Genomic DNA, 15,689 nt, shown 5'->3' with positions numbered 1-15,689 from the left:
ATTATTAGCACCCTGTTGCTCCTTTTACCTTATCTTAAGTCATATAGAATAAAAAAGTCGCTGGCTGCTTCAACTTGGTCCCGGTTTTCAACAGCTGTCTAACTCTCTCAGATAAATTGAAGGGGTTGCAGGTCTACTGGTGCTCAGACTGCAAAGATTAACATGGTATTACCGTTTTACCGAGTTCTAACTTATTTACGTGCAATCTGTCTAACCCTGAAAATATCGCCCTTACCTTTAGTTCGTAGCCTGTTCTCGTGTAGCCCTGTTTAATATGCCGCGACTATTTGATTACCACCGAGTCGTCTTTTAAACTCCTAAAGAGGATGCTATGATTGGTTGCCTAATTATCCTTTTATGTAAATTCACAGTTTTCTATTTGGTCCGCCACTTTTCTGGTGGATTATATGCTCCACGTAACCCGTAGAAGCATACCACTAGGACCAACGGGATTTAGCCCAAAGGTTCACAATTTAACTAGTCTCAGCCCTTTCAAGGTTTTACATTGGTTGAGGAGCTGTATTTTTGTGTGGTCTAATTCCCTTGGACCGCCGGGCTAACCTGACGTCCCGGGTTATGGACGTATGTGAGGCATTCCATTTGTTCCGCATCGTGCGTGAGTGCATGCATCCGAGATATACGTCTACTAACTAATCCTGTCTACATAGGGTAAAATCCCAACTATTATTTCAAAGGGATAAAAAAGGGAAGAAAGAGACGGATATCTATCTGGATTGTACCCGTTTTTGTACGGAACTTTCTATGATGGCATATAATAGAGAGGATACTTTTATTTTACAAAAACTTCCCCAAATTGTTGATGTTAAAAATGGGGAGTCGTGGGAGGGATAGAGTTAAAGCTCTTTCGAATTATATTACATTATTCTAGCCCAGTCTTCCCTAGTATTAAGTCCTGATTCTATGGTATTTAGATGGCACATGAACCATTGTTCCCTGGCTTTACGTTTGCTCTCCATGTCTCCTCCTCTCCTATTTCCCAGCAGGAAGTTAACACCTGCTCTGACATGGTGTAAAGTCGGACGACAGCCTGCACCACAAAAGGGAGCCCAGCCCAGAGCCACACCTGAAGGGCAACAGATGCCATAGAGCCACTGATCATGCAGGCCGGACATCCAAGAGGGCCACAACACCAACCGTCACCACCCCCAGGACGCCCCCCTGGATCCCCACCGCCTCCCGACCAACACTGAGGCAGCAAAGACAAAGACAACAACCTTCAGGAAAATGCACCAACCTCACAGACCCAACACCAAAGAATGTCATTGCCTACGACAGGCTCAAAGGGACAACCCTCCTCTGCATTCCGAACATCATTGCCCACATGCTCACGGTACCAACACAGCAGACAACCAACATCCCACCTCAGACAAAGCTGCTGGCCGTGCTGCATGTGTTGGCTTCTGGTACCCTCCAACCAACAATCTCCTGAGTCAGAGGAGTCACACAGCCAGCCCAATCCAAGTTCCTCACAACAGTTGTGGATGACATAATTAGCTTGGTACCCCACTATCTATACCTCTCCCACATTGCACAGGAACAGACCAAGCAAGGCGTCCACATCATAGCTGGCTTCCCGTTCGTGTGAGTGGGCAATTGACTGCACACATGTCCGACTTGTGCCCTCTGGCAACACTGCATACAATAACCACACAAGAAAGCGCCCATATGCCATCAATGTGCAGGCAATAGTGGACCACCAGGAAATCTCTACCAACGTCAACGCCAACCACCAAGGCAGTGTGCATGATTCCCACATCTTCCAACAGTCCATCATCAACCAGCGGTACCAGGATGGCACCTATGGTAAAACACTGCCCGTTGGCAAGTTCCAAGTGAACACACCTCACACCTCAACTCCACAATCAGTGCAACACACAACACTGGGAATGCACATGTTACAAACTCCCATATAACATGGCAAACAACAGGCCCACCCACCAGACATGACAGCACAACTTACTGTGGGAACCTGGGCCAGCCATGCAAATAGGCCATCAACTGTATGGCACCTCAGCCACACAATAGCAGAATGTGGGTAGAGGTGGGGACCAGGCATGTGCGAAAGAGGCAAGTGACCGATGAATGAGAAGGTACACAATGTCAACTGTGGCGTGGATGTGATGGCCTTACTACAGTATGCAGACCACACACATATCCATGTTGACATACCCTACTGGTGTTTGGAGTGTAGTGGAAAGTGGACGCAACCATGTCACCCCAGCCAGCGGGGAAGCTAATGGAAATGTAGCTTGTTACATCCCCCCCATAAGCGTGAGCAGAGTGGGCTGGCCCAGAGTACGCCAGACCAGCGTAGGGGTGTGAATAAAAGGCACTTAACTCTGGACGTGGTCCTTTTCCAGATTGCCCAACGTGTCTGTCAGAGCAGCACCTCTCACCCCACCATGAGGCAGATGCTATCGCCGTGAGCAGTGTTGCCTGCGATCCTGGGTGCCTGCTTCACCCCGTGCCGCTGGTCCCCGAACCAGTCTTGGCCGCCCCTGCGCACCCAGGCCTCAATGCTCACCTGCCGACACCGGCATGTGTGAAAAAGAGCCCGCCACATGCCAGTGCAAGCTCCAAGCAGGAGGCCCACAACCCTGGATACCTGCTCAGACCATCACAGCCTCCACGACACAGGCCCACAGTACTCCTTTCTTGTTGATGTAATCCACAGGCATACACAGCGGACTAGTAGGTCACACATTTGGAGTCTTGATTACACCATGGCAGAGAACATTATTTATGGCAGATTTTATGTCACTATACTCCCTTCGACGTGGTGCCACCATGTCTGTGTATAGCATGCCAACCTCACGTGGCTGTGGGCCCACGCAGACTACTGACCTCGGGCCACACTGAGCTCGAGTAAGTCACACATTTGGGACTGATTCTTGATTTAGCAATGGCTGAGTTCATATCATTTTACCGGCATCATCGCAGGCTGCATCCCCTATCAGCCCACTAAGTCTGTTCCCCGACATTCATGGACACTCTTTGGTTGAACTTTGGTGGCATCTGAGTCCATGGACTGGGGGTTATCTTCATCCTCATGGAGCTGATACCGACGTGCTGGTAACAACGAGGCTGTAGCATTCCACTCCTCAATTTGCCACTTCCGGATGGCTTCTGCCACTGCATCATGCCCTGGAGGACACCTTCTACTGCCCACTGTAACTCTCCACCACAGTCACCTCGGATACCAATAAGGACCGGCTCAGTCTGCGTGTCCCTACCTCAGTGCACCGCAAGACACCCTCCTGTGGCGGTGAGCCTGTGCCAGCCGCAGTCATCCGGGGCCACTAACTCTGTGCAGCTCAAGTCATGGACCGTGTCTGATAGAATATTGGATGGCCTCTGAGACGATGGCCTTGGGATCATCGACGCCATGTTTATGTGACTCTGCGGTGTCCACTACCTCTGGCCTCAACTGCGGCCCACCAGGGCTCGCACATCAAATCCAGTCCTGACCAGCCCGGATGTCGCATCACCGCAGGAGGCACATGCCTCCACCGCCAGGCCCACCCCCAACTACCAACTGCCAGAGTCGAAACAGTCGTACTGGCAGACTGACGGAGTAGCTCACACCTGTTGTAGATGCCATCATCTGCTTAATACCCTGCTCAGCACTCCAGGTGCCACTAACTCAGTGCACCGCAACCCATGGACCGTCACTGATTGAGTTTTGTGCTGTGGAGAGGTCACGCAGCAATGTCACCTCAAGTAGTGTGGGAGACCTGGGACGATGATGAGGAAGATGATGCAGGTGTGACACGCCCCACTACAGCTGCATCAGGTATATCCCGAAGGGACACAATCCTGGACAATTCCTTCACAGGAGCGAGCTTGGCTCTACTGCCCCACACTCAGTACACTGCAACTCACGGACACTTCTGTTGGCATATTGGTTGACCTATGTATTTGCCCCGGCTACCTCCATTATGCTCCACAGTTGTCTCTGTCATGCTGTTTTTTTTCCGTTTTAATGGTGTCCACTGTTCAGGTTTTTACCAGCACCAACCACTTTATGAGGGCTGGCTTACATTCACCACACACACGTCCAGCACAGATGTCAGTGTACATGTGGCCCTGCCAATAAAGGGGCCGGGCGCACATGCCCATAGCCAGTTGAACAGTGTCCCTGTGATCATAATGTATGCCTGGGCCCTACTATATTACATTGTGCTGTGTACTGTGTACTGTGTACTGTGTACAGCGGACAGAAATATGTGGACCTTGGACATGTTGCTTTGTCGACACCCACTCAATATGTAAGATTAGTGAATTGGGCTGTCGTACGCAGGTCCAGCATGGGTGTGTGAATGATAATTGCGTGCCTCTGGGTGTGGTTCAGTACTGGATATGTGCAAATGCATGTGCTGCTGTCGCAGTGTGGGTCTCCTTTGTGGGTTGTAGGTGGTCCCTGATGGGAGTTAGACACCCACGTATGTGATCTAGTTCGTCTACCATGGGTTCGGACCCCACCTGTACCTGTTCGGCCACCTCCTTTTGGAAGTCTGACACCTGGCATTTGAATGCGATGTGTGACTTGATATGGTGTTGGGAGCCAGCCGTGGTGGCGGGTGCTTCCTGCTATGTTGGCTGTGCAGGGGCTGGGGTCTCCTCTTTGTAGCTTGGCAGCCCTGCTTCTGGGGGCGGGTTGCCTAAAATGTCCATGAGCTGTTGTAGGGCGTTGGTGTCGAAGGTGTTGTGGTCCTCTCCAGCATCACTGATGGGTTGTCTGCTCTGCTGGTGGGGTTGTTTGTCCCTCTGCAATGTGAAGGGCAGATGCATGTTGACATTGTGTTGACATATATGTTGGCGCATTGTTCTAGTTTACTTGCAGACTGTATGGCAATGTACATTGTGACTGTTTGGGAGGTGCTGCATATTTGATGCGGAAAAGTGGACATTTGGACTACATGGCGTATGTGAGGTTGTACATGTACATTTCAATCTCAGAGTTTCCTGCTATGTTAGATGTGATTGGCCTGTTTCTGGGCATGAGCCGACCCAGTTAAGTCCTCTGTTCTGCAGTGTCGGTGTTGCACTTTGTACCACATTCTCATGGGATGTGCTGTGATTGCTATGTGTGTGTGCTGCAGTGTGCCATGGGGATCAGGGACATGGTCCAGGGTCATTGTGGCTTTGCAGTGTGCTACACATCGTTGTGCATGTGTGCCATTGTGCCCATCTCCCCCCAACCCCCCAGTCCCTGGTCCTTACTCACCCTGTTGATGTTGTGTCAGGTTCTCTCGAGCTGTGTCCGTACTCCCGACTCCTTGCACCGTCTCCACACTGATGACTGTGGCCACCATTTCCCCTGCCTCTATTTCCTCCTGCTCCTCCTGTGACGCAGGACTCCCACCTCCTGTCGCCGTTGCTGCCTTCCTGTTGGCGGTGGCTTTGTGCTTAGTTTGGCTTTTCACATCATGCCAGCACCTCTTGGCCTCCTTCATTGGCCTCCTCGACACTCCGACTGTTTTCACGTTGGTCTAAATGTGGGTCGGTTGATGGTAGTGGTCTGTCACCTCCGTGACGCTGATCTAGTTTTGCTGCGAACTGCACCCCATCTTCTTCTTCCTCTACTCCTTGCCCTTCCCCAACCCCGAGATTCCTTGCTGGTGGTCTGTGGCGCTTTGGCCTCTGCACTCGGTCCGGGTGCATCTATGGTGCTACGCAGTTTGCTTTGGTTTAGTTGTTTATTTTTTTGGTGCTTTTATAGTGCATTTTCCTGCATGACGTGTGGGATTTGCAGGCCTTTCGCTAGTTTTTGCAGCTTTTTGTGTCGCGATTGGTCTCATCGCATCTTTTTTTGCGTTCGTTCTTCGCATTTTTGCTGCGTCGTGTTGACTTTATCGCGGACATTTGACGTGTTGTTGTGGACCTTTTGCATGGTACCTATGTGTTGTGAATACTTAGTTATTTTCCAGTGATAGACTGCGATATGAAGAGTTGTGTGAAGCTGATTTTGCGTTAGTTATCACACGTTCTTGAGAATATCCCCCTAAGATTCTAAAAAGCAAAACAAAAAAAATGAAAATTATGATACCACCTACACATATTCACAAGCCCATACTTAAATATAATGCACAGTCAAAGCTCCAAGAGTATATGAAATTTCTGCTAAAGCGTTTAAGTATGATATCTTACACAGACTGTACATGATTAAAACAAAGATTTATTCTGTGCTACATAAAAAAAAATGCCAAAAGTGCACACATGGTGAAAATCTAAATAAATACCACAGAAATATAAAAGAAGTCCATGGAGACATGTAATGTATTTTATATATTCTATTTTCTCTACCTAAGTCCTATTCAACGCTGTTAAATGTTTCACAAAGGCTAATGGATTTATCACTGCCACATGGTCAGCTTACTAGTGTCTCCTCCAATCCGGCCGCAAAGCCATTCACCAGCATGAAACTGTAGCCAGCCTCTTGATGCTGTACCCTGAATTAGGCAATATGTTACGCATCCGCTTTGAAAAACGATATATAATACAATGTGCAAAAGAGCAACAATTCAGGAATTTTAGCGGGTCAGAGACTGTTGTACACTTCCCCAGAGTGCAACAAAGATCAGTCTCTGGGATGAGCGTAATTTCATTTACAAACCTCAAAAGCCATATTGTATTCCAATTCTAACGTCGCTGAATTCATGAACATATCATTTATTTAGCTATTATCTGCGCCTTTCCTTCTTATTTCAGAATCCCAACCTGCTTTTGTATTGCAGTGCTATCAGCTCCAATGTAATTTTTCAGCAATTTGGGACTGACCAGAAATGACAACAAGCTAAATCTGTGGGGCAGATCTAACATGTAGTTTATTGCCCACCATTTAATAATTTACCACAGAAATATCACAGGACATATACGCCTTCCTGGTCAAGTGAAGTGGCAGGGTGTCCTAAATGATATAGCATCTACAGACAGAAATCCAAAACATTCCGTGACTTAATAATCCAGGTAATAATCACTGATCAGTCGTTTTAATGGGAAATAGAATTCCCATAAATTGGTCACTTAAACTTTAGAACATGGAGGGACTTTAAAAAAAGAGAACTATCAATATTCATCAAGTATTATTTACAATAATAGCCACCACAAATTAATAATTTTGGGGCATATTACCAAGGGTGGCGATAGGCAATTATCGCCGGTTTAGCGGCCGAAAACGGCCGCTAAGCGGCGATAATTCTATCGCTCTATTAGCAAGCTGTCGCTAACTGATGTTAGCGACAGCTTTTAGGCGATAGCGAGCGGTTTGGGGCCCGCTTTGCATGTCAGCGATGTTTATCGCTAATGACATGCAAAGTGGGCGTACCCAATCAGTTAGCGACTGAAAGCAGTCGCTAACGTCGCTATCGCCTATTAGCAAGGCAGATGTAGCGATGGAAATATTCCCGCTATCGCCAAAAACTAACGCCTGCTCAGACCAGTTCTTAGCCATGTTATCCAATGGGAGGTGGATAACATGGCTAAAAGCATTTTGTCGCTAATGCGTGAATATCGCTGAATTCTCAGCGATATTCACACATTTCGCCGCTATCTCTGAGTATTTTAGCATAATAGAGAAAAACGTTGCTAATAGCATGTTTTCTCCACTAACATATCCAGCGATAGGCAGCGATAAAAAAATTGTCGCTAAGTATATAGTATATTTAGCGATAATTATCGCTACTTGTTGGTAATATGCCCCTAAGTCTCTTCACGAGAACATCGTTATTTAACACTGTTATGTCCGCTTTCCGCAGTATAATAGTTTGACTAACTTTTGCAAAGTTTTAATGGGCTAAATACAAACCTACCTCTGCACATTTCTTTTAACTAATGATACATAGTCAGTATGTGCCCATTTAATCAAGAGTAACCCTCATGAACCGTAAGGGGAAAAAGGGAGAAAAGAAGAAAAAAATGAATACAACTCTTGTGTATAACTACAAGCTTTTATATTGTATTCATGATATAATATTTTGTCATTAAAAAATTAACAGAGCCAAACCATCAAGTTTTTAGACTTGGCCCTCATTTTAGCAATAAGAGCCCTCACCATGAGGTGGAAGTCCCCCAGATGTCCAGCGTTATCCACCTGGCAGGCTGACATGCTCCAGTGGTGAAGAGCAGAAGGTGCGGCTCTTGGTAGAGAGGAAGAGAGGGGGAGGAGAAAACAACCCATCTCAATGGATTGGAAGGCTATGCTGATTGAACTAGAATATCTTGACTTATTACCCCACAGGATACCTCAACCCCACAGCACACAATGTCGCCTTGCGACTCCTCATCTGTCGGTCCCGAGATCCAGACCCGCGCATTATAACCCAAGGACACTACAATCCTTCGAGTGTTACACCTGTAGTGATCTATTTTGATTACCATGTAAGCTGAAGTAAAACTGACCAGGAGTCGGGGTGGGCAGGCTAGGGAGGGAGGGGGATACGATTGTACAAGTTCTTTTTGTTAACTGGAAATGTGAAGGCTTTATTTTGACGATTTCTATATTGAAACTCTAACATTTTAGTACCAAAAATGTCATTGGAGATCATTGTCCTCGGTTTTTCTATATCACACAGTGTGAAATACGCAGAATCTGTTTGTCACATGTATGCTGTGGGTACTACAAATACAAAAGACTACCTATGTAGAATTTTCATTGCATTGTACAAAGTAGCAAAGTCATCAATAAAGTCTGTTAAAAAACACAGCCAAACCATGTTCACCAGGTGATTCACAGTAACAATATTGATGAAACGAGTCAAAGCAATTTGAAACTTGCACAAGTTGTTATACGTTCTGCCTTCTTTGAAGAAGTCGATGTTTCTGCAAATTGCATGATGTCTGTTCTCAAGACATAAAAAAATAGAAGATATTACAGCAGTAATTGTTAGGTTTTCGTATATTTTTAGATACTGGTGAGTGAATTTGCGTGCAACTCTTCATAAGGGCAAAGCAGATCCAAAAACTTTAAATTCACCCATAAAGAATAGTCAAAAATAAAAGTGATTTATATGAATATTGAGCAGCATTATGTAGATTGCTCAACTGATATTTACTGCTTGCTCATAGAAGGTGTTAAACATCACCAGAATAATCCCTGGAATCTGAAACATGCATGTTTTCATCTTATATTTTTGGGGCTGCATAGTTATTCCTTCTTCTGGCACTGAACATTGTAATGTGGAAAAAAAAGGGTGGCACTACCAACCAGAATATAAGATCCTTAAGTATTGCCCGGCGGTGTCGCCTCTTGAACCCACAAAGAAGTTAAACTATTGAAGAGGCAGGCGCTGGAGACTGGAAGGCAGGAAACAAGGTTTTTATTCTCTCCGGAGGAGAACACAACAAAACGGGCAGAAGGTATCGTTCTGAGGTGCTCTAACTGCATCCCTGAGGCCTGGCCTCTTATACACAAGTTTATCTCTTTATTGCATGTAACACATTCTCGTCGATACTTTGATGTACGGAAAGACATCCTCAGAATCCCCCCTTCCCAGCCCGTTCCCACGCAAGGTTACAGTGGAAGTCCCCGCCCCGTTCACAACAGGTGATGATCATCGCGCAGCTGGATATTCCGCCGATTCACGGAGTGTGTGGGGTTCGATCGGATCTCGTAGGGCGGGGGGCTTTGATCAACCCGGGGATCCCTTGCTGGGGGGAAACTTTCTATTGTACGGGGAGGGGCAAGGAACAGTATCGGCAGAGCTGGGTGTCGGCCTGGGAACGAGGAAGACGAACGGGCACACGGGGAAAAGGGGGTTTGCATCAAAGGGCCGGGGATCATAAATGGGAAGTAGGGAGGTGTCGCGCTGGGAACAGGACGAGGGCCTGGGGCAGAGCAGCGCTGATGAGGGGTTTTATGATTCGCGGCAGGTGCAGGCAGGGGGGTTGTCAGTATGCGGGGGATGCCGGCGAAGCTAGGAGGGGGAGAGAGGCGCGCTGGCTCTCGGCGGGAGCAGGGAAGCCATGGTGTTCAAAATGGCGGCTGTTTTACGCGCACAAAAAGGTTAAGGAGAGCAAGAGGGCGCCGATAATGTTGACGGTCTCAGTCTAGCTTTCAACAGTCCCCCCTTTTCAACATATCTAGCCACCTTGCTTTACTCAATGTCAATTTTCATCAAATTTCTTACTTCGGTATCATACAATGCTCTCATATGTTCGCTTCCAATGTCCACAGTTTTGGGAAAAATGCAACTCGCACATAGAGAACACATAGGTGGCAGACATTGAATTCCTAAGCATAGGCCACATATTACAACTACGGGAATCATGATAATGGTGAGCAGTCTCCAGCCCCAGCTTTTGACGGTGTCCCAGAACCAACCACCAAGCGACCATTCTTCTTGCTCTTGGTGAACTTCCGAAGAGAGTCTGTGAAGATGTTCGATGGCTTTGTACACTGAGGGTGAGTTGTCCGGTATGTATGTGCAACAGCTGGACCCAATAATGCGGCATGCTCCTCCACGGTCCGCCAGAACCACATCTAGAACGAGGCGGTTCTGAAGAGCCACCAAACGGACCGCTTGGAGCTCGGCAGTGTTGTTGGCAAAGATGCCCGCTGTGATGTTCATGGTCGTCTCGACTGCCTGAGTCAAATGTCGGATGGCACGGCTGTGTGCCATCGGGCCCCAGAGGGGGACGAGTCCTTTCATAGCATCGAGGAACTGCGCCCCTGTCGAGTCGGCTTGTTCAATGTCTTTGGCTCGTTTTTGCCTGTGGTGGTTCGCTGGGGCTACATAAGTCGGAGGAAGGACGAAGGAGATGTAGCAAGTACCCCCCCAGCCTTTGGGGAGCCAGGTGTAGGCCTTCGTGCCGCAGATGAAATACATGTTTGGGGATGACACAAAGGAAGGTGGATCCGTGGAATCCAAAGTTCTGGTAAAGCGGCAAGCGCTGCGACCCACCAGCTGTGTCCCAAGTCCTTCTACACACATGTGGCCTGTGACGTTGATGACCGACAGGGCCACAGTCAGAGTGGCAGCCGTTCGTTTCCGCAGATAGGAGAAGGTGGGTCTGGTTGGATTGTTGAACACCTGCATTTCGATTCGTTCTTTAGCCGGGATGTCCATTTGGATCGAGTCGCTGGGGGTCAGCGGGCAGAAGTGTGTCTTTGTCTTGTTTCGCCCGGCCCCGTGAGAAGAATGTGCTGCAGTTCTGCTGGAGGTGGCATTGCCCGTATAGCTCTCTTGCAGGAGGATCAGCCAAGCAAGGCAGGAGCCGTGGACAGAGAAGGGTGAAGGGATGAATGGTATTGAATGTCCAGTGGCATGGGGTAGCAACCCACAGATCCAGCAGTTGGTGGTATTGGTGGCAAGATTGTGCTGGTGAAGTAGCTGCACGAAAGAGTTGTTCCAAAATTCCTTTCGCCTCTCTCTTAGTTGAGGAGAGAGCGGGATTAGATAATGTTCCTTCATGGTGGTAGGCTGAGCAGTGGTTAGGAATGTTTCGTGAGCAGGTGCATGTTCTTCCAAAATCCAGAGCGTGGTCATGAGGAGAAAACAGAAGAGGATTGTGATGAAGAGTACAATTGTCTTTGAGCTATGGAGTCTGTCTGATCTCGGATTTCTGTAGTGGGTATTTCCTGCTGTCCCCGTCGGCTTCTTGTTTGGCGCTTCCATCATCTTCTTATCTGGCGCTTCCATCATCTTCGTTTTCAAGGTGCTCGGTAGTGGGCAGGACCACAGACTTAGTTTTAGCTTCTCTCCAGGTAACCCTTGGTAGTTTGGGTCACCGTTCTGAGATCCTTTAACCTAGTCCGTGGCCTACTTAGCCGAAACTCCCTCCTTTCGACGCAGGAAATACCCTTCTCGAGATGGCACAGTGGGGTCAGGATGTTTTGAAAGTTCAAGTGTCTCAGTATCAGGATAGCAGTTCAACGATGGTCGGTCCTGGTTCAGGAGCTCTTCTTGGGTGTTGACGGTGTCTGTCGTGGCCAGGGCTGGAGAGACCTTTTTGCAGTGATGAGCGTGCAGCCAGTGTTTCTTCCCCTCCACTCGAAGTGCGGTCCGAGTGGTGATCAGCACTTGCCAGGGGCCCGTCCACCGGGGTTCCAAACTCTTTGATCGCTGAAAATTTCGGATCAGCACGAAGTCCCCCGGCTGGATGGCGTGACCCGGACCCCTGGAAGCATCGGGGATGGCCTGCTGCACCTGCTGATGAAGACCAGACAAAGTTTCAGTCAATTTGTACAGATAATCAGACATTAGGACGTCCGGAACGTCATGAATGGAAGTTGGTTTCGGGGCAGACCAGACGCTCATGGGTCGACCGAAGACAACTTCATAAGGGGTTAAGTGATGTCGGGTGGGGGTAGAGCGCATCGATAGCAATGCTAATGGGAGGGCGTCTGGTCATTTCAGGCCCGTGGTAGCCACTATTTTGGCCAGTTTAAGCTTTAGTGTGGCATTGTGTCGTTCGACAAGCCCAGCAGATTGAGGGTGGAAGACTGCGTGGAATTTCTGTTTAATACCCAGCCCATTTAGGATGAGCTGGATAACTTTGGCTACAAAGTGGGGGCCATTATCACTCCATAAAACACGACAGAGGCCACAACGGGGGAAAAACTCCTTTAACAGAACCTTTGCAGTGGCCATAGCGGTGTTGTCACGGGTTGGATATGCTTCCACCCACTTGCTAAATGCGCACACCACGACGAGTACATATTTCAGGCCTTGGCATCTGTCTATCTGGATGTAGTCCATCTGCAGGACTTCAAATGGGTGGTTTGGGACCCCAAATCCCCCCCGGGGTACTACAGTTCCTTTCCCGGGGTTGTGTTGCAGGCATATTAAGCATTGTTGGACCAGGCGTTTGGCGGAATCTGGGATCTTGTCATTGTGCCAAACCCTGGAGACAAGTTCGATCATGGGGGCTGATCCTATGTGGGCAGGGGAGTGTGCCATGGTCAATATGGGAATCAAGTACGAATCAGGTAGCAACCATCTGTTCGTGTCTTTTGTCCGCCAGCAGCCTTCATCGTCTTTCAATCCCACCCGTGTCCATTCAGTCAATTCGTGTTGTGTGCTAGCCGTTTGTATGTCTCTAATTGTGTCCTTGGCGTCAGTCCAGTTTTCTGCTTGTGACCTGGTCACGTACATACGTGTTGTCGTTCTGTTTTCAGCTGTCGTTCGGGCGGTGATGTCGGCTAGTGCATTTCCCTGTCCAATAATGTCTGTCACTTTCTTGTGTGCCTGGCATTTGATAACGGCAAGTTTGTTTGGGAGGAGGACAGCTTCGATTAAGGCGGAGACTAGATCCCCGTGCAAAATGGGTGTGCCGTGTGAGGTCAAGAATCCTCTCTCCCTCCAGAGGAGCCCAAAATGGTGAACCACCCCGAAGGCATACTGGCTGTCGGTGTAAATGTTCGCTGTGGTTCCTGTTGCCAGGATGCAGGCTCGTGTCAAAGCAATCAGTTCCGCTGCCTGGGCAGATCGCTGGGCGATGCGAGCTGTTTCTACTACAGTTCGAGCCGTGGTGACTGCATAGGCAGCGGAAGTGGTACCATCGGAGAGTTTGATGCAAGAACCGTCCACCCACAGCTCCCCGTCGGGGTCAGGGAAAGCCGTGTCTCTGAGATCGACCCTACTCCTGGTCTGTTCGTCCGTGAGAGTCACGCAGTCATGTACGGGGTGCACATTGGGATCGTTCTCTGGCAAGGGTAACAGAGTTGCTGGGTTCAGTGTGGTGCATCTTTTCAGGGTGATATGGGGGGCAAGCAAGGTCAGTTCGTATCCAGTCAGTTGTGCACTCGTCAGATGTTGCGTCTTGGTTTGGTTCAGGAGGGTGTCGACTGCATGGGGTACCAGTACCGTGAGGGAATTCGAGAGTACAATCCCCTCACTCTGTCGGATAGAGATTGCAGCAGCAGCTACAGCTCGAAGGCAGGCAGGCAAGGCTCTGGCGACAGGGTCAAGAGTGGCAGAGAAGTAAGCGCACGGTCGTTGCTTAGGGCCGATGGCCTGGGTCAGGACAGATAAAGCGCATCCCTCCCTTTCGTGAGTGTAAAGGGAGAAGGGCTTTTTGTAATCAGGGGTACCTAGGACAGGGGCTGAGCAAAGGGCATCTCGCAGTTCTGTGAAGGAAGTTTGACACTCAGGGGTCCAAGGGAGTGGGAAAGGGACGTCTTTGTTTAGCAGAGAAAGCAGTGGTTTTACAACGAGGCTGAAGTTTGGTAACCATTGTCGGCAGAAGGAGGTGAGGCCTAATAGGGAGCGAACCTGCTTCTGGGTCTTAGGGACAGGGGTATCTAGAATGGTTTGGATTCGATCAGGGGTGAGTTTTCTTCCATCTTTGGACAAAAGGTGGCCTAGGTAAGTGACCTGGGGTAGGCAGTATTGCAACTTCTTCTTGGAGACCTTGTGGCCATTTTCCGCAAGGAAGTGCAAGAGTTGAATGGTGGCGGTAACCGCTAGAGGGGTGGTGTCGGCTGCCAAAAGGATGTCATCGACATATTGTACCAACACCACTCCGTCGGGTAACTGGATTTGGTCTAGTTGTCTTTTGAGGGCCTGGCTGTAAATGCTAGGGCTTTCCGTGTAGCCTTGAGGCGCTCGGCAAAACCTATATGAGCGGGCTTTTAGGGTAAAGCCGAAGAGATATCGGCTGTCTGGGTGGATGGGGATGGAGAAGAATGCGTTCTTGAGGTCGATGACGGAGAAGGTGGTGGCAGTGGATGGAATCAAAGTCAGGATGGTGGTGATGTCTGAGACCACAGGGTACTGGGGTACCACCACTTTGTTGATCTCTCGGAGGTCGATGATAAAACGGTATGCTTTCTCATCTCCCTCTCCCTGCTTCTTGATAATGGGCAAGATAGGGCTGTTGCAAACGTTGCTAACCACTTCCTCTACCACTCCTGCGTCTATCAGTGACTGGATAATCATTACCAATGCCTTCTCGCCCTCTGGCGATATCCGATATTGTGGGAGTTTTGGGAGTGTTGCGTCTGGTCGGACAGTAATGTGCACTGGGTCAATTAACATACGCCCTACGTCCGAATCCGCTTTGGCCCACAGATACGGAGGTAGAGTGTCAAGTAGGGACGCGTCAACGTCGGTGATGGAAAACATGTGTCGGGGAGAGCAATGTCTAAGCAGAACGGGGTTGTCGTAAAGAAACACTCGAACTCCATCTTGAGAACACCTGATCGTCGCTCGGAAGTGTTTCAGTAAGTCAAGTCCCATAATGGCGTCAGGGCTATTGGAGGAAAGCAAGAACGTGGTGTCGGTGGTGTTGTTTTCTACGTCAAAGAGAATCGGGGCAGACAAAGGGTTGGTGGAGGGCGTTCCATCGAAACCTGTCGATGTTATGAGTGAGCCAGACAAGGGTGCCCTTGGAATCAGTCGTTTAGATAACGCACTACGTGTTGCGCCAGTGTCTACCAGAAATGGAGACTTGGTACCCAGGACCTTAGCAGTGACATAAGGGCCCTGCTGGTCAACATAGAGCTCGACTGGATCCCTCCCTCGCCCTTGGCTGTCCTATGCGAAGGTGTGAGTGTCGTCATAGTCAGATTGTTGATATTGGTTCTGCCTGGGTCGATCGAACGTATTTGGTCTGCTTGATCTGTCATTAGTCGCGTCATTTGGGGGCCCTCGTTGTTGTCCCTTAGGTCTCGGTCCATTTGCTACATCCCTGGGGTCTTTGTTTCTGATCATTTCCAGAAGAACTGG

The sequence above is a fragment of the Lissotriton helveticus genome, chromosome 9, assembly GCF_964261635.1.
Source record: "Lissotriton helveticus chromosome 9, aLisHel1.1, whole genome shotgun sequence".
Taxonomy (NCBI): domain Eukaryota; kingdom Metazoa; phylum Chordata; class Amphibia; order Caudata; family Salamandridae; genus Lissotriton; species Lissotriton helveticus.
The sequence above is the reverse complement of the archived record's forward strand: the minus strand, read 5'-3'. Positions refer to the sequence as shown.